The following is a 22,997-nucleotide window of genomic DNA, read 5'->3' as shown; positions in this document are numbered from 1 at the left end:
ATACCCCCTCCCTTTTGGATTTCCGTCCCATCTAGGTCACCACACAGCATCGAGTAGACTTCCCCAAACTATACAGCAGACTCTTACTAGTTATCTATTCCATCATAGCAGTGCATACATGTCAATCCCAATCTCCAGGTTCATCCCACCACCCCCCTTTCCCCCCTTGGTGTTCATGTGTTTGTTCTCTATGTCTGCGTCTCTATTTCTGCTTTGCAACTAGGTTCATCTGTACCGTTTTTCTAGATTCCACATATATGCATTAATATATGATATTTGCTTTTCTCTTTCTGACTTAGTTCACTCTTTTTGACAGACTCTAGGTCCATCCACATCTCTACAAATCATTTCTTTTTATGGCTAAGTAATATTCCATTTTATATATATATATATATATATATATATATATATATATATATACTACATCTTCTTTATCCATTTGTCTGCCGATGGGCATTTAGGTTGCTTCCATGACCTGGCTGTTGTAAATAGTGTTGCAGTGAACATTGGGGTGCCTGTGTCTTTTTGAATTATGGTTTTCTCAGGGTATGTGCCCAGTAGTGGGATTGCTGGGTCATATGGTAATTCTATTTTTAGTTTTTTAAGGAACCTCCATACCGTTCTCCCATAGTGGCTGTATCAGTTTACATTCCTACCAACAGTGCAAGAGGGTTCCCTTTTCTCCACACCCTCTCCAGCATTTATTGTTTGTAGATTTTTTGATGACGGCCATTCTGACTGGTGTGAGATGATAACTCATTGTAGTTTTGATTTGCATTTCTCTAATAATTAGTGATATTGAGCATCTCTTCATGTGCCTCTTGGCCGTCTGTATGTCTTCCTTGGAGAAGTGTCTATTTAGGTCTTCTGCCCATTTTTTGATTGGGTTGTAGTCTTGATAGGATGTGATGAGAATGGTGCTATCCCTTTGTGGTCCTTCTCCCAAAAAACACATTACCTCAGTCTAATCATAAGGATAAGAGACAAACAAAAATTGAGGGAAATGCTGCAAATTGTCTGACCAATATTCCTCAAAAATGTCAAGGTCATCAAAAGCAAGGAATGTATAAGAAACTGTCATAGTCTAGAGGAGTATAGGGCAATATGATGACTCCACATTAAATGTAATGTAGTCCCTTGGATAGGATCCTGTAACAGGAAAAGGTTATTACGTAAACACTAAGGATATCTGAATAAAGTATGGATATTGGTTAATAATAATGTATTGATATGTATTTAGTAGTTGTGACAAATGTACCATACTAATGTAAGATGTTAATAATAAGAGAACAGGTTGTGAAGCATACAGGAACTGTCTTTCTTCTATCTTCACAAACCTTTTGTAAATTTAAAACTGTTATAAAATAAAAGGTTTATTTTAAGAATTCAAATGGTAACCTAACAATCTATGAGATGGACTGAGTCAGCTCATTGAGCTTGCCCGGCCATATTGTCTCAGCCAACGTACACCCCCAATGCCGCCCTTTACACAGTGATGTGGCAGAAAGAATTCTGTCAGTGACAAAAATTATGGCATGGGAGAGGGTTAAAAATTAAAAGCTTTACATTTTTAAGTTTATTATTGAATCACTTATTTGCTCAAAAATATATGGAAAGAAATTTAAGAAGAAAATCTCAAAGCAGCAAGTTTTCTTAAATGGTACTTTGCGTTCTTTTGGTTTGTTTGTTTGAGAGTCTGCAGTAGAATACAATTTGAGAGCTTTATGGAGAAATTATAACTACTGTTAATTTTTTTTTTCCAATTCAGGCATGTAAAGGGATACTAATATGCAGTTTTGTTTTTTTTAAAGAAGGAAAAACAAACAAAAAGAAAAACCAGTAGCAGATTGAATTCAGATAAAGGTACTAAACCCAATTAGAAAGAACATTAAAAAATAAAATAACAAACAATGGGAAAAACATAAGAGCAAGCATTCCTCTCCTTAGATGGAATCACAGCTGTAAAATGCTGAGACACCAAATGCATTTTGCCTCAACCAGATTACAGAGGAAAAGACGCTCTTATTTTGGATGGGGTTCAGAATTTGACACCGTCTCTCACCTTTTGAGGTCACTTGCTTTTTTGTTCATTACAATGCATAAACTTTGCTCATACCTTGTTAAATGCCAGATCAGTGTAAGTGTAGTAATGAAGTTTGTTGTTTGTTTGTTTATTTGTTTGCTTTTTGAAAAGTCTGCACAGCATATTGAGAGGCTTTTCATTTCAGGGCTTAAAATATTTAATGAGCAGGTGGCTTACTGCCAGCTACAACTTACTACTCACCCGCTATAAAGAGAAAAAACTATAAAGTTCAACATCAGCTACTCTTACAGCCCGTTCAGGCCTAGGTTTGTAGGTTTGCAAGTACATTAGAAAAAGCTTACAGTGTGTGAAAAGAAAAGAGTATGTGAGACATAAAGGAGCAGATATTGTTAAGATATATGCCAGTGTCTGACTTGTCAGCTTATACATTTACTTTTCTTTATGATTATTAGAATTTGTAGTATTTTGTAACTAAAAATGCAACTTGCTTTACTTCCAAGATGTTGAGCTATCATCATCATCAACATTGTCATAGTTACCATCAGCTTTACTAGAAATAGGACCTTAAGCTCCTCCACTTGAATTTGCTTTGCAAAATTGTCTCTAGAGATATTTTTATTCTTAAAATTTCTTTGACATTACTCCACTTATTATTATTGATGTGTTAACAGAAAACTATAATTTCTGAAATTGCTTTATAGTGTGTGAAGTGGTTCTCAATAACAAATTTCTGAAATGTAGTAACTTTAGGGAATCTAACAAGAAGAAGGAAGCTTTAAATTCCCTTATAAATGATCATTTAATATAAGACTTATACACGTCAAAGAAGAGACTGTGCAACCCAAAGAAGGTTCACAGATGCTTGTAAACTCTCATTGGATTTGACACTGGACACTTAGAAGAAACCTGTTTATTAGTGATTTATTTCCTGGAAAGTTAGAGATACCAAATTTTTGTGCAATGAGTCACTCCAAAGGAAAGACATTATCGTAAGAATTATGACAAGTACTCTGGCTTGTGAAGAAGAAAATCTTATTCCCAGCCTTGAGCTGGTGTAATATGACTCTGATAATACCCTTGGGTCTCAGACTCTACATCGTTGTAAAAGAATCAGGGAAGAATGGACTACGAGATCTTTTCCAGCTCTAAAATTGTTTCATTGTATAAACACAGATACTTTTATCCTCTACAAAATAACTAGTACTATATGTCATTTTGTAAAAGTCTGTTTAGGAGTAGTTCAATCACATCTGCCATTATCAAGTAAAAATTGCAATTCACTTTAACCTGTGATAGTATTATCTTAATCAGCTGCTAATAAATCAGTTGTTCTAAATTCTATTTTCCAAATCTTTGATACAGACTTTTATCATTATTGAAATTTAGGGACAGAAGTGTTTCCTGTTTCAAAGATTTAATGAAGCATTCTTTTTAAAGGTTATTACCAGGTTATTTTATATCAAAGCAGATCATAACTGAACTTCATTCTTATATAATTTACTCTGACTTTGAGAAATTCCTTTACATATTCATTAATAGAGAAATCTTGAAATCTGTGGATCCCAAGAGACCTGTAGTGTTTCTGTAGATCATGCATGTTCTCAGTGGTGGTGCAGTTTTCTCTCAAGAGAGCGAAAATTGGTTTATTGAGGGAAGATTAAAAAATAAGTTAGCTATTTTGAGTGTTTGAGGCCTTCCAAAGGGCCTTAGTATGTATACAGATATAAGGATATCAGTGAGATTAAAATTTTATGGGGAATGTTTAGGAAAAAAATGTCTAAAAAGGTTTATTAGGAACCATGAAGAAAAGGTCGCATCACTGAAAAGCCAAAGCAATTTAAATATATATTTTTAAACCCTCAGAACTGTATCTGGGTGAGAAAGCAGAGTGCCAAGTTACTTCGCAAAGCAAATTAAACGGACTGAGTTATAAACCTCTCAAAAATTAGACTTATAATGAGCGTGCAGACAGATCTTTAACTGTAGCAATTCCTTCAAGGACTAAGCCACTCTAACATCCTTTGGGAGCCTAACTGAAACTGATTGTGGTTGACATCTCATAATAGACTTTAGTTTAAATGATTTCTTTTTGGATCTAAAAACAGTTTTGGTTCCATGTATTTCTAAAGTGTGCAATATACTTCCTTTATTTTTTAATAATGATATGATGTCTAAAATGTTAAAATTTTAAAAGTATGTCGAACTGCCTTTGAAAACACAAACATGAACTAAACCAAAGTGTAGGCCACACGAATCACATTCTTTGTCTTCACTTGGTGTTTGTGTGGACTACTGAACTCCTGGGAGCTTTACGTTTTGACAGGTGGAATCTTTAAGAGGATCGTTTTCTTTAACACTGTATTTAAGCAGAGCCTAGGGGAAAGTAACAGTTGCCGTCACAGAACTGATTTCATTTTGTAAGTGTGTTTAAGAAAATTAATCAGCTTCTGTGATTCATAGTTACCAAGGAAGATGCACAATTTTGATATAATATTTGATTCTGTTGAAAATATGTGTGGGAGGTATATGATCAAATAGTTTTGTATGGAAGCAATTTCCCTTTATATTATTTATGTTGAAAGATTTTTGCTAATAACAATAGTAATCAGCTACACTTTATAAGAAATGCAGTATACAAACTGTAATACCAATGACACTAACAAAGCATCAATTATAACTGCATTATTGTAAAATGCTTCTATTGCAGTGAATCTGTCAAGTTCTGATCATGTGAATTTTATTTTTGCCAACATCACTTCATATGCCATAGCCATGAAAGAATAAAAGGAAAGAGAATATGTTTTGCATCTATGTGTCATACATTTCACTAAGAGATAATCACATCCAAGAAATGTGGGAGTTGAGTCACAAAACAGTAAGTACGTGTAATAGAGCAAATCAAGTCAGAAAATAGGGTGAGAATAGCACTACTGCTCACCTTTCCAACTCTGAGCATTAAGACTTATATCTCTTAGCACTCATATTTCCAATTTAAATGAAGGTAAATATATTTTCAACTTTTGACTTCCTAATTCAGACCTAGAAAAAAAAGGAACCTGTTTAGTCTACTCAGGACTAGAAAAAATGTCATGCAATAGAAAAAGGAGAATAAGTAAATATGAATAATAAGATAAACTATGAATAAGAATATACATTTTATAGTCCATCATAGTTCATAAAATTGGATTTTAAATCTATATAAGGACAGAAGTGGAAACCACATGAGAATCTTGGTATCTTAGAATCTCCAAGGAAATGAAAATTGTGTACAGTAGCAAAACTATAACAAGCAGTATTATAAATGATTTTATTAAATATTTTAATATAAATCAACTAAAATTAGATAAGATGGCTTTTTAATATTTTATAATCAATAACCATATTTTAAAAAACCAAAATAGTGGAAACTTCATATAATTTCCCAGGATTTTGCTCTGAAATCTTAAACAGCCCAAGAGCTTAGCACAGGCTACAGCAATTTTAGATTGGAGGTCAACATAAGGTATGTCAAGAGCACTAGTCTAGAAACACTGGGCATAAGTGCACTTGCTAACTGAGTGACGTCTCTGGGTACATTTCCTTTTCTTTTTTAAAAGAGGTAGTTGGACTGATGCATGTTTCTGAAATCATTAGATCATGGCCAACTCTGAGAAAATGATAGCAGCTGTGCAATAACTGTTCATAAAAATCCACATATTCAAAAATATTTTCATTTCAACAAGATTCTCTGTGTCCTTGAAGCCACTTTGTGGGACCCTTGGGACCCATTGGTTTCATGAACTCACAGTTCAGGAACCTTGAACTGAGATTATTTTAAGGACTTCTTTCACCTACGATATTTTTGTCTGTGTTTCTAAACCAAGTTTATTCTAAGTACCATGGATTGTATAAATTTATATTTTGAAGCAGAAATCAAATGGACTCTTTTTACTTAATTACATTTATGGAATACAGATAGGTCCAAGCTTACTCAAGGAGAAAAGTCAACCAGCCAAATTCAAGAGGGAACTTATATATGTAACTGGCTAAACCCTAAAACTCTTGAGTGATCCATGATCACAAGTCTGTTCCTAAATCATTCTCTACTATAATCAGAAGGCCAGTAACTAGTGTTTTTTATTATTGTTGTTTTTATCCTTCAATCAGAGTTGGGCTTCCAACTCCCTAGGAAACTCCCTAGGAAAGACAAATTATAAATATCTGGTAGCAACACCTTAGATGCTAGTAAGAAAAAAGATTTTGTGGCAGTCAAAGACTTGGGTCAGAATTCCATCGCTTTCTTTTACTGGCTGGACAACTATGACAATTTAATTTCTGACTCCAAACTTTCATTTCCTGTATTTGTAAAATAGAGTATAAAACCTCCAAAGCAGGTTTTTGTGAGATAACAGATTACAGGCATACCTTGTATTGTGCTTCACTTTATTGTGCTTCACAGATACCGCAGTTTTTACAAATTGAAAGTTTGTGACAACTCTGCACTGTCAGATGATGGTTAGCATTTTTTAGCAGTAGAGTATTTTCTAATTAAGTTATGTACCCCCTTTAAACTTAATGCTATTTTACACTTAATAGAATACAGTACATGTAAACATAGCTTTTTTTTTTTGACATATAGTTGATCTACAGTATTCTGTTGGTTTCAAGTGTACAGCACAGTGATGCAATATTTTTATAGAATATACTTCATTTAAAGTTATTATAAAATAATGTCTATGTTTCCCTGTGCTGTACAATATATCCTTGTAGCTTATTTATTTTTTATATACTAGTTTGTACCTCTTTTCTCCTATCCCTATCTTGCCCCTCTCCCTTCCCTGTGCCCACTGGTAACCACTAGTTTGTTCTCTATATCTGTGAGTCTGTTTCTGTTTTGTTATATTTGGGTTTTTTTAATTAGTTTTTTAATTACTTATATTTTAAATCAAAATATAAGTAATAACATACAGTATTGTCTTTCTCTGTCTGACTTATAATACCCTCTATGTTCATTCATGTTTTTGCAAATGTCAGAATTTCATTGTTTTTTATGGCTCAGTAGTATTCCATTGATATATACCACATCTTCTTTATCCATTCATCAGTTGATGGACACTTAGGTTGCTTCCATATCTTGGGTATTGTAAATAATGCTGCTATGAACATTGAGTGCATGTACTTTTTTGAATTAGTGTTTTTATTTTCTTTGTCTATATACCCAGGAGTGGGATTGCTGGATCATATATTTGTTCTGTTTTTAGTTTTCTGAGGAACGTCCATACTGCTTTCCATAGTGGCTGCACCAATTTACATTCCCACCAACAGTATACTAGGGTTCCCTTTTCTTACATCCTCACCAACATTTGTTATTTGTGGTCTTTTGGACGATAGCCATTCTGACAGATATGAGGTGACATCTCATTGTGGTTTTGATTTGCATTTCTCTAGTGATTAGCAATGTTGAGCATCTTTTCATATACCTGTTGGCCATCTGTATTGCTTCTTTGGAAGAATATCAATTCAGGTCTTCCTATGTTTTTGTTTTTGGATATTAAGTTGTATGACCTGTTTATATATTATGGATATAAACGCCTTATTGGTCATATCATTTGCAAATATTTTCTTCCATTCAGTTGGTTGTCTTTTCATTTTGTCAATGGTTAAACATAACTTTTATATGCACTGGAAAATCAAAAAATGTGTGTGACTTACTTTATTGTGATATTCACTTTATTGCAATAGTCAGGAATTGAATTCTCAGTATCTTTGAGGTATGCCTATACATACATGCACACACACATATACGTATGTATAAAAATCCTCCAAGGCAGGGTTTTACAGAGATAAGAGTACACATACATAAATACATATGTGCATGCATACATATATGAATAAATATACATAGATGTGTCTATGAATACACAAGTATACATGAATATATACATACATGTGAACATGTGCTGTGTGTGTGTTCTAGCAAGGTGCCCAGCATATAAAAATTCCCTAAACAAGATAGCTTATATTGTCTTCAACAAGCTCCTGGCAGCATAGAAAGCACCTTGTGCACATTAAAAAAAAAAAGGAGCTCCTTCTGAACAAGAACATTATCAAAAGATGCCTATTCCTCCTGGCTAATACAAGCCAGTCCCATGGCTCAGGACTAGATTTCACCTATTACTCATGCCTTGAGCTGGGCATCAAAAATGGCTCTGCTAGACATTAAGCTGTTCTCACTCTGGTTCTTGCTATGCCCTATACCAATAACTCTCAAAGGATGATCCCCAGACCAGCAGCAGCATCACTTGGAAACTCGTTAGAAATACACATTCTCAGGCTCCACTTCTGATCTAGTGAATCAGAAATCTATGTTTAATCAGCCCTCCAAGTGGTTCAGATGCTTTCTAAAGTTTGAGAACCACTGCCTCATACCAGGTTCCATTCTCCATTACACCAACAAGTCGTAAGTAGTGTGAGCAGACTCTGTCCTCCTCCTCCTGTTTCTCTTCCTCCTCTGTATACTTCTCAACCAAAGAGAATTTACCATACCATGCTGAAGGGATTTGAGGACACTTATGTATTATAAAGAATAAAAGCTTCTTTGGCTTGGTGTTATACATTTTATTTCTTCTAAGTGTTACATCTCCTACTGAGTACCTCAGAGTAATGACAGCTGGTTATGCTTTCTTGGGGTTCCCTCAGGTGACCTCCCCATCCTGTGATCTCTATTTGCTTCTGCCTGAGCCCTCCTCTAATAAAGCCCCGCCTGTGAGCAGGTCAGCAACGCAAATCACCATCTATAGAGTGAGGCATTTGGGCAAAACTATACGTTCAAGTCAATGTCAAAGCTCCTTCTTTATGATCCAGTATACTATGAGTTGTACAGGCAACTAGGTTGATGCTATGAAGATCCATAAGAGGTATAGTCACCTGGATGATAACTCTGACTCTAAGTATGAGATGTGTGGATTTCTTTCATAAAGCTGGGTGGAAGAGTTTTGTCTTAGTTATTGTGTCTGACCCACCTTCATCTTTAACAAGCTGACTCCAAAGATTGCTGAGTTTCCATTTTCACTCTTGATGTTAGCTCTTAACCCAGGGCTTTTCTCACTCATCCTTTACATGTTATAAGGAATAGAGAGTAATAAGACAGTAGGGACTTCAAACAAAATGAAATAGATTGAAACACAGGGAGTGCGCTGAATATTTCCCAAAACTCTTTTGCTAGTCAGCTGAAAGAAATATGAAGTTTGTCTCCTCAACATCGGAATGTCATAACAGCAGGATTTCATAGGGACTCATTTGTGAAATATTTGGTATAATATAAAGGATAGTTTATAAAGTAAAAATAGAAATGGGAAGTGGATAAATGCCTCAAATAGGGAAATACTGAAAAAAAACCTCTTACTCTTTTATTTTGAATGTGTGCAATGTATCTCATTTTGTTTGTTTTTAATTAGAACTTTTTCACATTTATTTGCTCTTCTCCTGTATATTTGGATATTGATCTTGACTTTACCAATTCTCTCTACTGCTTTATATTAAAATAACATTTTTAAAAGCTAGGCAATGGAATGATATGAGCCTCAAATCTATAGGTTGAGTGTGGTCCATTCTTAATATTGTCTAACATTCTAGGAATTTCTGATGCTTTTTATTACTATAATCAGTAAACATTTTTTGCAGGGATTTGAGGACCTGTCCTTTATAGAATTCGAAAAAAGAAAGTTTACTTCTAGTTTCATCACCTTTCCTATTTCCCCATGTACCCATCCTGTTCACACTATTTCTTAGTTCTTCAGAGAGCCAAGTGGGATATCTCATTGGATGGATATGACCTTCAAGTCCGACTCTTGCTTTGCCCACCATCTGAATCTACAATTTTTTTATCCTATGTGTGTTTCTTCACAAATCTTAGTTCTGACTACTATGATAATCTATCAATAATTTAAGCTAAGATAGTGGTTTAAATGTATGTTTTCCCAAGGTTATAGATAAGTCTTTGGTAGGTTATGCATAAAGTCTGCTCAAGACTCGAATCAAAGGAACCACAAGGAGGTTTCCTGGGCCCCTCCAAGTAACTTTCAAGCAGTGTGTCTTATAACTTGTGAATTTAAGGAGTTTATGCTAAAGTATTTGGTGAAACAAATCATCATAGAAAATAAATATCCATTCCTATTCATAAACAGTATTATTTGCCCATGTGCCCAGAGGTGTCTAAATTTCTCACTTACATTCTTAATATATTTAGATGTTCTGCTTCCAATGATTCTGTTTATTCAAGGTCTCGTCTCTAGAAGCTGATAGTCTTCTTATTTACCAAGGTCCCTTCAATGTACAAAAAACAAAATACCACAGAAGAAGATGAGGTTCCAACCTTATTAGAGTAGCCTTTATCTGATTATGGAGACAGACATTTGGCACAAGAAAATCCTCCTTTTAGTTAATTTCTAAACTATGCAAATATGCCTACTCTTAAAATTCCACCAGTTTAATTTACTAAGAATTTTAATATATTAATCTTCCCAAATGATGTGACCTTTTAACAAGGGATTTCAACATAGTGACTAATATGAGAATTGCAGACCATGCGGCAAGTCCACAAGGAATATCTATTTGAACAGTTGGATTTGCTCACTTTCCAACACTCACAGCAGTAATTGTTAGAGATTTAACATACCTTCTTATAAAAGAGAAAAAACAGTATCCTTGCATATTGGAGATAAGGCTCTTCTTACCTTTATGTTTCTATTTCATGTTTAGAAGCAAACAGAAAGTTGCTTTTATAAGGTTTTTATAATGACTTCCTGGTGTTTTGGAGTGTTAAGACTAAGAGAGAGCTCAGAGAATATCTGCTCCGAAAGAATTTAGCTCCAGAAAGTGGACTTGCCCAAGGTTACAGAGGAAATTAAGAATGTGCCAACATAAGATCTCTTACTAAGTCCAGTTCTCTCTCCTTTGCACTGTAACACCTTTCACGTGGTTTTGTTTTCCTATCTTCCTAGAGTTATTCAGAGTAATGTTTGTTTATGTTCTTGATGTTAATGACAATGGCAGCTAATACACTGGAAATTTCCTTAAGTAACTTGACAACCCTATATGTGACATTGTACATCACTTAAACTGAAAGAAAAGTATGACTGATGCAGCACACCTCAAAATTAAGTCTGTCATAAACTGCTCTGTATGAGTCATAGAAGCCACAATACTGTATTTAGAATAATAATAAGACAAGGAATAATGGCATCTTAAAATTTAATGAGGTAGTTTAGTTTAAATGTACATTGTTAGTTTGTGTCAACCTACTGCCCATTGCAAGCAGCACATTTTTTAACAACCTTGTGCAATGGGGCTGTAAATTACTATAATTAACTTAAGCCATAACCTTATCCAGGCAATATGAGATATTTATACTTTGTTTCTGTAATCATATTATCTGCTCAGAACAGAAGCTACAGTAGAATAAAAAAAATCAAACAGCACCATCAACCATGTCACTTATAAATTTTCAAAGGGAAAATAAAGCTACTTGGGATTAGCTATCCACTTTCCAGGTATGTCCATCACAAATCTCTGATGTAAGCAATTACCATTTAATGCATCTTTGTTAACTGGTTGTTAAATTTGAAAGCAGAGCACAATGTGGGATAAAAAGTTTGCCTCAAATAAGCATACCTGCATGCCTTTTCGTTTCTTTCCAATCTCATTTTAAGACTATAGGCAGATGGAGAGAGATTACTAGTTTGATTTCATGGGATGGTACAGATTCTGAGAGACAACTCTGAACCCTGGAAGCAATATAATAAAATTAGCTTTTTTTTGATGATTCCTCCATTATGGTTTTCATAAAATTTGTATTGTGCTGGGACAATTTTTCATGGATTATTTTTAGGTATGTACTGTTTTCCTCTGGGCATGGTAATTGGAGTTGGAAGGAGATGCTTGTTAATAAAAAGATGGAGAGGGATTAAGTATTTTCTCCTCTCTTTTATTTCAATTGTTTGTAACATCTGATAGCACTTGTCATATATTGTAATCAATATATAGATAATAAGTTCTTTGAAGTCGGTGCTTTAATTTATTCCAAGACTGTAAGTGCCTAGCATAGTACACAGTACAAAGTAGGGTCTCAATAAATATTTATTGAAAGAATAAAAAATTGAGGAAAGGAATGAGATTTGTTTTCTTCAGATATTATGATTTACAAACGCTAAACCTTATTTTTCACTTTTAAGTTCCTGGAAAACTTCCTTGTATGGGTTAAACATCTCAGTAGTGGGAATTGAACAGTCATATCATGTCATATCATTTATACCTTCCACAACCACTTTTAGTTTTAAGAAAATTAGGACCTCAAGTTATCATGTTCAAGTTCTAGTTTTTGACTTCACTACTGATGCCTTGTCTAAGTCACTCAAAGTACTGAAAAAAATATGGATGGAGAAGTCACCAAATATATTCACATTTTTTAATCATGATAAAGAATAATCATCACTGTGATAATTTCCGTACTATGTTCCTCATCCTCTTTGTCTGTGAGAGATACCAAGTGGAGGACAGGTCAGATCTTGCATGACCTCATCGTCTTTGCATTTCACTTTTTAAAACTATATGTAGTGTTATAATCATACAAGAGCTGGATTTGACAGCATAACTCTTAAGGCCAAGGTTAGATTGTTACTTGGCCCTAGCTATACGTTGACCTTGTTCAGTAGAACTTCAAACACATAAGATTAGTTGTTAAAAAAAAAAAAATTCAGCTAGAGTGTTTGTGTGTCAGTCAAGTTTTTTGGAGCACCCTGGAAAATAGCAAAAGCAAAACAAAACAAGAAAGAAAACAAGTCAGTTCCCAGTAGACTATGAGTTGATATGTCAACATCATCAATGAAAAGAGTGAGGCCAAATGAGTAGTTTCTAAACGGAGTTACGTACATGTGGCAAGGGATTGTGGAATTTCTCTCAAAGGAAGAAGAATATATAGAGTCATAGATTTGTTATTTTAATAATCCTTGCCCTTGGGGCTTCCCTGGTGGCGCAGTGGTTGAGAGTCCGCCTGCCAATGCAGGGGACATGGGTTCGTGCCCCGGTCCGGGAAGATCCCACATGCCGTGGAGCGGCTGGGCCCGTGAGCCATGGCTGCTGAGCCTGTGCGTCCGGAGCCTGTGCTCCGCAACGGGAGAGGCCACAACAGTGAGAGGCCCGTGTACCGCAAAAAAAAAAATAATAATAATAATCCTTGCCCATGGTTCACTGTTTCCTTGTTATGACATTAATAGCTAGTAGTTTAAAATGTGAAAAAAAAATGTATTTAAATACAAATAACCAAATGTTCAGTAGTGGAACTATGTTGCTCTGTATGTTTTTCTCCTACGTGTTAAAATAGCAAACAGTAATATCATTAATTTCAGTCATGTGAGTTTAAATAAATTGTCATTTACTATTTTTTTTTCTTGTCAGTGAATATGTCAGACAGGAGGCTAATTAGTTTGAAATCTCACTTAGAATATCTTCTACTTTATAATCTCTATGCATGGAAATTGACAGTATTTAGTAAAAGAGAATGCAGTTCAGTACCATTAGGAAAAAAATTGTTCTTATATTTATCTTCCTGTAAATGAGAACAAAGCGATAGAGACCATTTTGTCTAATTGCTGTATTATTCAAAATTGATGATATTTTCTAAGTCCTGAAGATCATATCTAATTTTTAACTGAAGCTCTAGGAGGGAAGATACTTTCTAGAAAGAGCTCATTTATTTTAGAATCAACTTACTTATTTTTCTCTTATTATCATGAGGTATATGCCAAGTTGCAATACATAATTTTCTATATTTAGAAATTTCTGACTGCAACATTTAGGTTAAAATTCCTTGAAATTAATATCTTCAGAGAAAGTAAATATCAGTTTTCAGAAAATGATGAGCCCTCATTAGTGAGGCAAGCACTAGATAAATGCTACACACGTGTTATCCATTCATTTCCAAAAATAACTTATAGTTACTGTTATGTCCATTTTACAGGTGAGGAGATCAGAGTCACACGCCAGTAAATGGTAGAGAAGGGATTAGAACTCATTAGCATGACTCAAGAACTTGAGCTGTGCTGTATTGTGCTGTACTTTAACCCTGAATTCTATGTTTTGTTTTCAAATCTTCTACTAATTTATTCATTGAACAATAGTTTAATCTTTATGAATTTCAGTTCTCTAATTAATAAGACAGACATCTTAGCACTTCAGAAAATAAATGCTATGAAATGTTGTTAAGAATGCAATGCGAAAGGTACTATCATGTACTACATTTGGAGTGCAGATGGGCACAATCTTTTTTTTTTATTCATTTATTTATTTTTTTATTGGAGTAAGTTGATTTACAATGTTGTGTGAGTTTCAGGATAAATTAGGAGACTGAGATTAACATATACACACTACTATATATAAAATAGATAACTAATAATGACCTACTGTATAGCACAGGGCAGTTTTTTTTAAAGCAATTTGGAAATATAAATCAAGGGCCTTAAAAGTTTTTGTACCATTTTTAACCTTGTACTTCCATAGCTAGTAATGTATCCTGAAGGAATAATCACAGGTGTGGTGAATGATTTATGTCTAGCCTGTGACCATCTTTGAAGAGAATGTTCAACAATACTAATAAATTTAAAATTTGTAAATTACTAGATAAGTTGACATGACAGAGTATGTTCTCAGTTCCAAAGCATGCAAGTAATAAAGTTTGTAACTGAGATGAGTGACAACATATGAAAATCAAAACGATTTGACTATTTCGATTGGTGGTAACCAGTAAACTTAAAATATTACCTTAAAGAACAGAAACAAAAGAGTAGCATCTGCATAAGGACATGCTCACATTTGTCTGAGAAAGGCCTCTAGAATTTAGATGAAATTTACAATAGAGAAGTACGGGCAACAGTCATGGTGTCTGGGGACCATGGAAGCCAATAACAATAAATGATTAAAAAAGAAAAAGATTCACATCAGTAAAAATATAAGAAAATAAAGTAAAAGGAAACCCTTTCGATTTGATTGTAATAGCTAACCTGTTACTGACATTTATAGGTTACAGAATACTTTAATATTTTTTTATGATTTTCACACAACTGTGCAGTAGGTATTACCTCTAAAAGAATAGGTTCATTAGAGTCATTAGATTTCTGAGGACTAGGTTGATAATTTTAATTGGTAAGTAATATGTTCACATGTCTTGGTACTATGTTTTTGTCTGTACCCTAGATTTTTAACTAATTTACTGTATATAATTCCTTTGATCTTTACAATAGGGTGTCCTTACATCCTGTGTGGTATTTTAATGTAAAATAGCCTTATTTCATAGATGCCAGATTCAAATAATTTAAGAAATATTTTTTATTTTACACACATATGTCAAATATAACATGAAACTTCCAGCCAGATCAACTTGGATAAAAATGAACATACTGAAAATTTTTGCCTTTGGTTCATTTCTGAAATTTAGTCCTTCTGGTTTCTTGTCAACAGTACACCATGGTGGTCAACAGACAGACTTGCACACCAAGTAGATGAGTTCAGACAAGTCACTGACCTCTGTAAGCCCATTTCTTCATCAGTAAAATGGTGTTAATTATGGTACCTATTTATAGGGTTATTATAGTGATTAAATTAGAAAATAACTGTAATGGATTTAGTACTATGCCTACCACACAGTAAGCACATGCATAACATATTAGCTATTATTATTGAGAATATTTGAGGGAAAATTGAATCAATCACACATTTTATTACTGTGGGGCTTTGTTAAAGTATAATGAGCTAAATCAGAAACACACAGAAGCATATTTAGTAATAATGCTTGGCACGTATTAAGGCTTCAGATGAATTAAATAGGTCAGTGAATATGACAACTTTAACCTATAGAAATGTCATAGAGTTATTTCTGCGTTATAGAAATGATAAGAAGAAGAAATATACTTCAAGCATTATCTCATTTGAGAAATACTCCTGTGGATTCAGAGTAATATAAATTGAAATAGGTTTTGTCTTAAACATCGAAACTGTATAGACATGCTGTCCTATAATTGACTGATAATGATCAGGAAGTATGTCCTCTGGGTTTAGCCTGCTAACATTACATGAACTAACTTCTATAGTTAATAGCTAATTGTCAGTTGGAACAATCTTTTCCCTGTGCTTTTGGAAAATCCCTTGATCATTACATATAGGGACCATTATTTCGTATTTCTGCATCTTCACCTTATACTATCTCCTATGCTGATGTGTCTTCTTTTTTCCCCCCGATAAACTCCAACATTTCCAGTCCTGCCAATCCTCCTGGAGAGAACCTTGCCAGCACCTCCCACCTTCCCTAGTAGCCCACAACAAATGACTGGTTGACAGAACCCCTTGCTTCAGTGGGAACCAATGTGAGAGCCTCCTTTGAGACCAGGCTGCAACTTTTCTTCATATGAGACAACATTCATACTTAGCTATCCCCCTCCTATTCTCCTTTCTCCATTCCCCTTTCCCTGAGAACGTTCTCTCTAAAAATCACTTTCTCAAGAATATCTGTCACAGGCTTTGCTTCTAGAAAATGTAAACAAGACAACTTTTCTGATTTCTCTAGACCAATCCTTAGACAGCAAAACTCCATCATGGATATGCCTATTCCAATACCTCTGTCATAATGCAGAATGCATAGTATTGCATTGATTTAGCTGTCTTTCTTCCCTACAAAACTGAACTCCTTGAGAGAAGGAACACTCATACTGTCTTTGAATTCTTAAAGCTTTGCATAGTGCCTGGCACATGTCACTTGCTAAATAAATATGCTCCCTTTGTATTAGCACTAAGATTGGATCTTTTTTAGATACACTCATTCAAACACACAAGAATATTCACACACACACACACACACACACAAAAGAATATTCACAAACACCTTTAAATATAAGCAGCAATATTTCAAGTACAATAAGATTCTAATTTTTTTAAAAAACTCTTACACTGCATTTTAAAATCAAAATATTTGGCTTTTATTAAACCTGTGATCTTTTAATAAGGATTTCCTGAACTTAATATATTTAATGAGAGAATACCATACATGTAATTTGAAAAACTATAATGTGTAAGTATAATTTTATATTATATTTTATTATATATTGATATTATATATATATATATATATATATATATATACCTAAAATAATGACAATATTGAAGTGAATAGTGAACTTCACTTCGGTTGAAATATAATTGAGGCCAAAATATATTTAATTTTGAACTGAACTCCAAACAGCACAGTGTGAGTACATAAAAGTCATTTGATTGTCATCAAAAAGTCTTTTGTATATTTTAAGTCGGTACATGTTTATGTTTATGAGTGTTGCTTTGATTGAGGAAAAACCTGATTTTGCAATCCGTTTTAAGCTTTCTTCAGAAAAAATAAAAACAGGTATTGGCATTGGTAAAATAGGAAAGTAGGGAACTCATTATATGGATACTTTTCTAAAGCCATGTTGTTCTTACTAATATGAAAAGTACTGTACTTAGGATTTTAAATATTTCTATATAATTGTAATGGAATTAATATTCTGTATTCATTGGTTAATTCTCTGCTTTATGATGATGTATAATAAATGCCTACTAACTATAAATGACTATTAAGGACCAGGCAAGCAGCATGCATAATGACTAATTTGGGATGTTCTGAGCAAGTACTTACATATTTTCAGTAATGCCGTATTCAGATGACAACATTTTGGAAAGGAAATGAAGTCCATTTATTATCACAAGCAGTATCTTAGGTTAGGTGTTTATTTTCCCCTTCATTTCCATCTTAATAATACAGCTTTATTTTCTTTAGTTTTGAAGAGTATTATGTTAAAAATATCTTCATTATTTAAACTGAATGGGAAATTTTGCTTCTATGATTTAAAAATTTTTTATAATCACAATGAGGTACAAAAACTTTTGTTTTGTTTTTTCTTGGCCATCCCCTGCCTTAGAGCAGTGCCTCTCAAAGTCTAATTTGAGTATGAATCACCTAGGATCTTCCTAAAATGCAGACTCTTACTGAGTAAATGTGGATGGTGGCCTGGGTATCTGCATTGCTAAGTAGCCCCAGGATGATGCCAAGGTTGCTGGTCTGCAGACCACACTTGGAGGAGCAAGGCCTGAGTTGCTTATCCTTTGCAGTCCCAGACTTAGTCATTAATTCTTTCAATGACATTTTGAATGATCCCAAGAGATGTTGCCTCTGCAGAGTTACTGTGACCTCTCCCTGATTTGGACCTCCAGCAGAGGCTCAGCAGCACTATTTCAGGATCCATCTCTGATTCCTTTGACTTTCCCCCAGGGATGGTGCCAAACCATGGACAAAGTCAGCCTAACATGTTGGCTCTCACACGCTAACATGTTGGCTTGCAGGAGTGGCTTTATCAAACTTTGGTGAAATTTTGTAGCTACCAAGAAAGTGGAATTGGCACACAATCTATAGAAACTTTGCTATGACAAGAAGGCAAGATAGTGGCAGTTTGAGAAGTCTTTCTGCATGAAAACAAATTAAGATGCCTTGACAGCTCTGAAAAAGCTGTTCTCCTTGGCATTTTACTTCTTCCAATGTTCTCCAGTCATGTTATCTCAATTTCTCGTAAAGCTATACTTATAGCCCAGGAATTTCTTCCGTAGCCAAGTCACACCTCAGAGTTCCGTCAGTTGTGAATAACCCTCAAGAATTTTTATTCCCTTGTCAAATGTGCCTGTATAGTATTCCAGCCATCATCCCTTTCATGTCAATAAAACTTTTACTTTCCCAAGGTTTTCACAACTCTGATCTTATATCTTCTTATCTTCCTACTGAATAAAATAGTAGAGATAACTTTTTAAAATATTCATTGACACTATAAACATTCATTAAATTCCTGCTACAGCCTAGGCTATTGATAGGTACCAAGGAGGATATAAAGATGAGTAAGTTTTGGTACTGCCCTCAAAGAACCTATAATGTAGCAGAGAGGTAAAAACATGTGCATGAATTGAAAGGTAGAAAAGGATCGGTGCTTCAGTGAATTACATATCGCATACTGGGAGAATTTCGCAAAGCCTGTGATGATTTCCAGCCCAGTGCAGTATGTGGAGGATATAGAAGGCACCACAGCACAGTCGCTTCATAGCTGGACTTTGAAAAATGAGTAGAATTTAGAGGCGGGGTGGGGGCAGGAGTTATGGCAACATATTATGGAGCTGGAAACTAGGGATGCTGCTTGGGGAATAGGTAGTGTACCACCTTTTTGTTGTGGTTGTGGCCGTTGTATTTGAAATGTGGAGAAAATAGATTGACACTAGAATATGGGTGGGTTATACTGGAAAGATGAGGGTTTTGACTTGTACTCACATTCCTTAAAGTCTTCTTTTACAGCTGAATGCAGTGAGGTACAAGGAGATGAGAGGACTTGTATGAGGTCAGATAGCTTGCAAATGGCAGTATTGTATTTTCAACCCAGTACCTGAGCTCCCAGTTCTGCCCTCAAGGACAGTGACATGGTCCATCCAAATCCACCCCTTCCCAGGAGCCAGCAGGCCCCAGCCACTCCTGGGGGAGTCAGAGGGAGGGAGAGACAGTCACTTCACACCCTGGGGACAAGAGGGTAAAAGGCAACAGGTTCTTATCTGAAAAAAGATAAAGGGTATCATTGAACACTCATTTGGTTTTGCTTTAGGAGTTTTTTGTTCTGAAATTTCTAGATTTTGTGCAACCCCTTTTTTTTTTTTTAAATAATTTATTTATTTATATTTGCCTGCACTGTGTCTTCGTTGCTGCGTGTGTCTCTTAGTTGCGGCCAGCAGGGGCTACTCTTCGGCACGGTGCACAGCCTTCTCATTGCGGTGGCTTCTCTTGTTGTGGAGCACGGGCTCTAGGCACAAGGGCTTCAGAAGTTGTGGCGCATGGGCTTAGTTGCTCCGCGGCATGTGGGATCTTCCGGGACCAGGGCTTGAACCCGTGTCCCCTGCATTGATAGGCGGATTCTTAACCACTGTCCCACCAGGGAAGCCCTGTGCAACGCTTTTTAATATATTTTTGTTTCTGTAAAATTACAAACTTTTTTTTCTCTACTCATGCTTCAGGTGTATCCCTCTTTACAAGATATATGACTTGCCATCAAAAAAACACAAATGTGTAAATTGCATTTGGCTAGCCATCATATTTAATTTTTTTCTTAAACTGTGTTATTACCTCCTAGGCACTTTATGCAGCACATTTGTTCAAAATAGGTAATACATCATCATGGCTTTTCATAGTGAAGAAGGAGATTTTAATGAAAATGCCACTTTTAATAAGAAACCTCAATAATATGTGGTCTTGGTTGTTCCAGCTGAGATATTAATGTCTGGCACTTTTTTTCCAGAATTCAGTAAAAAAGAAAAAGTGAAGAGTATGATTTGAAACACAACACAAAAGATGTTGGGAAAATAATTGTCTTGAGATAGGACATGCAGTGTATGCAGAGTAAACTTTTCAGTATTTACTGCATGGTACATACTATTTCTTCTAGGTGTTTACTTTCTCTTATTGCTACCAAGCCTCAAAGTTAAAAATAAAATAAACAGATCAAACTAATAATTATGTCAGGCAAATTTTAATGAATAAATTTTTATGAAATTTTAATGGAAAAATTCAAATTTTATGGTTTTAGATTTGTTTCTAGAAAAAGAAGAAAAATAGACAAAAATTTAAAAATCCTCACTGTTCTACTTTAAAGAGGTGTCTCCCCACACTAAAGGAAACTGAGCATCTCAATTTTTACATATAAGAAGTCCTCAAAATGTGTATTTCCATGTATTATTTTCTCTCCAACCCAACCAAGTGGCCATATAAGCTGTTCAGGGAGACTATATATAGCTAAGAAGAACAGGATGGGTAATATACCTTCCTGTTTTCAAAAAGCCTAAATGAGGAATAAAGGCAAGAGAGTTTGAAGTAGGAGAAAGTGACCAAAAAATGTCATTTATTCATTCATGCAGTATTGAGTGTGCCAGGTGACAGAACTCTGTATCAGGTCATGTGCAGCAGAGGGACAATGTAGAAAGATTGGCAGGGGCCGTGCATGAAGGGCCTGAAAGCCAAGCAAACAGATTGAATTGTATTCTCAGCCTAGAGCCTTCAGAGTACAGAAATGCCCTTGACTATTTGTGAAGGAAAGGACCTGACAGGAAAGGATGGGCAGACGTAAGCAAGAACACGCTGTAAAAGCTAGCAAAACTGAGGTACAGAGTTTAGTGAGAGCTTAGCATGCTAACTGTGGGCCTGCACAGAGATTGTGAGTTTCACAAGGTAGGGTCTATGTCTGTTCTATTTACTGTTGCCTTATTCCCAGTTAAGCATATAGAGATCTGCATACAGTAGGTACTTCTTATATATTGACCGCCCTAACTCTCAACTTGATAGGCGAATAGTCATCCTGAAGCTTTTAAAAAACTTTTTACAAAAACATTTTGAATTCCTTGTTAAACATACTTTGTATTCTGTTTGATAGTAGTTATTACCAATTTTAAATGAGTTATACTGAATTATACCAATTAAAACAAAAAGCAGGCAAAAGAAGAAAGCAAGTAGGAAGTCTAAGGCTACTTCTGTTAAAGTCGCACATCACAAATTCTCAAAAACATGTTTCTCCTAGGAGAGCAGGAGTAGGATTGTTTTGAATGACAGAACTTATACGGCATCTCAACATATTGACCAAGAATAGGGAATAATTATATTGGCTGAAATATGATAGAAACCGGATATATACATTGTAAAACACATAGACCACAGTTATGTTAGTGCTGTGATAGTGAAAACATATTTTTCATCAAGATAAAAATCAAAGAAAATCTGAATGTCTTCTTGGGGAAAGATTTTTCTATCATGTCTGAGATTATCTTATCTATTCTTACTCTCTTTTTCACTGTATGTCAGTGATTCTCATTGTCAGAGAGCTTGGTATTTTACATGCTGTGAGTAGTACGTAGGACATTTTTGGTAATTAATATAGGTTTCGAAATAATTTCTGCATCAAAGTACTGCCAAAACAGACTGTTATTAGAAGGGTATTGGATAAGCAACAAGGGTAACAATATTTATACCTATCTTGTCTACTAACTCACCATGTCATTAAGTGAAATACTCACATAAAAAGAAAAAGGATTAGATGATTATTTCAAGTCCTTTTAAATGGAATATTTTTGTAATCCTAGTCATCAATAGACACTGTATTTCTGAACTCTTTTGGAACTCTTGGCTTTCTATTTTTACCGGTTTATATATGCCTCTAATACTTATAAACAGGTCTTATTGGAAATTGTGGATCTTGTAGTCCATGCAAAGAGAAAAGACAAAAAAAAAACAAAACCAAAACACAAGTTTAGAGAGCTCCATATCCTAAATAGTCTTTCTGGGTTTAAGAAAATTCAAAAGTTGACAAATTAGCGAATTACCAAGATATTAAAATTATCTTTTCCTCATTATTATCTCAGCTATCTGATTCCTCTTGTATTTCCGGCTGAAATGAAGACCATATTAACTTTTAGAGAATTCATCGCAGACCAACCTATTAGCACTGATAGTTTTGTCTGGAGGTGAAAAGGGGGCAACTCAGCTAAAGCCAGAAGAAAACCTTTGTGCCCCTTCACAAGGCTTTGAGATCCCAGAGGATAAAGAAGGTTAAAAAAATGGAAGGACCCTTGGTCTCAGCTAGATTTAAGAGTCTTTGTGATCATATCCAAAGCTCTGTGAAAGATTTATATAGCATTATATATATGGACGAAAGAAAGACTCTCTAAGCCAAGAATTCCCAATACTGCAATCCATTTAAAAATATACTCTGCTTTCAAGTTTGGGGGCATTAATGATTCTCCACATTCTACTTTCATTTTTGTTTTTTTTTGTTTTTACTATAGTCATCATGTTGTACACTACGTCCCTAGTACTTATTTATCTTATGAA

General features: G+C 34.8%; 1 protein-coding gene across 4 annotated transcripts in view; it reads left to right on the top strand.

Annotated features, from left to right (window-relative positions):
• NKAIN2 (sodium/potassium transporting ATPase interacting 2) overlaps positions 1 to 22,997 on the top strand; it is a 990,407-nt gene that overhangs the window by 652,099 nt on the left and 315,311 nt on the right. The gene's annotated exons all lie outside the window — the stretch shown is intronic.

The sequence above is a fragment of the Delphinus delphis genome, chromosome 14 (assembly GCF_949987515.2).
Source record: "Delphinus delphis chromosome 14, mDelDel1.2, whole genome shotgun sequence".
Lineage (NCBI taxonomy): Eukaryota > Metazoa > Chordata > Mammalia > Artiodactyla > Delphinidae > Delphinus > Delphinus delphis.
Note: the sequence above shows the minus strand (reverse complement) of the source record. Positions and strands in the feature narration are given on the sequence as shown.